A 361-nucleotide genomic window follows, 5' to 3' on the forward strand; every position below is an offset into this window, starting at 1 on the left:
TTAGACATGAACAGTAGTATAAAACTTAGTAAAAAAGTGATATGTGCAATTTTACTCACAGCAAGATGCTGCAGCCTCACACTGTGATGATCCTTCTATAATTTTGGCCTCCAGAAAGTGAAAGATAGTGTGCCTGAATTTGCTTAGTGCCTATACCAAATTCTTTCTTTCAATGAGAAGTATTGGATGGAAGCTTGGCACTGAAAGTAGTATTGGTTTATATAAGCAAATATTAAAAGCAAAAGGCTCTTAGCTTTCAATTATTGAAAGAGGAAGGACCCTTTGCAATCAATGAGACGACTTGAATTCATGAGTTGACCCAAGCCATACAAAATATCTTACGAAAATATTTAGGAACTAA

This window comes from Arachis duranensis, chromosome 7 (assembly GCF_000817695.3).
Source record: "Arachis duranensis cultivar V14167 chromosome 7, aradu.V14167.gnm2.J7QH, whole genome shotgun sequence".
In the NCBI taxonomy this organism is placed as follows: Eukaryota; Viridiplantae; Streptophyta; class Magnoliopsida; order Fabales; family Fabaceae; genus Arachis; species Arachis duranensis.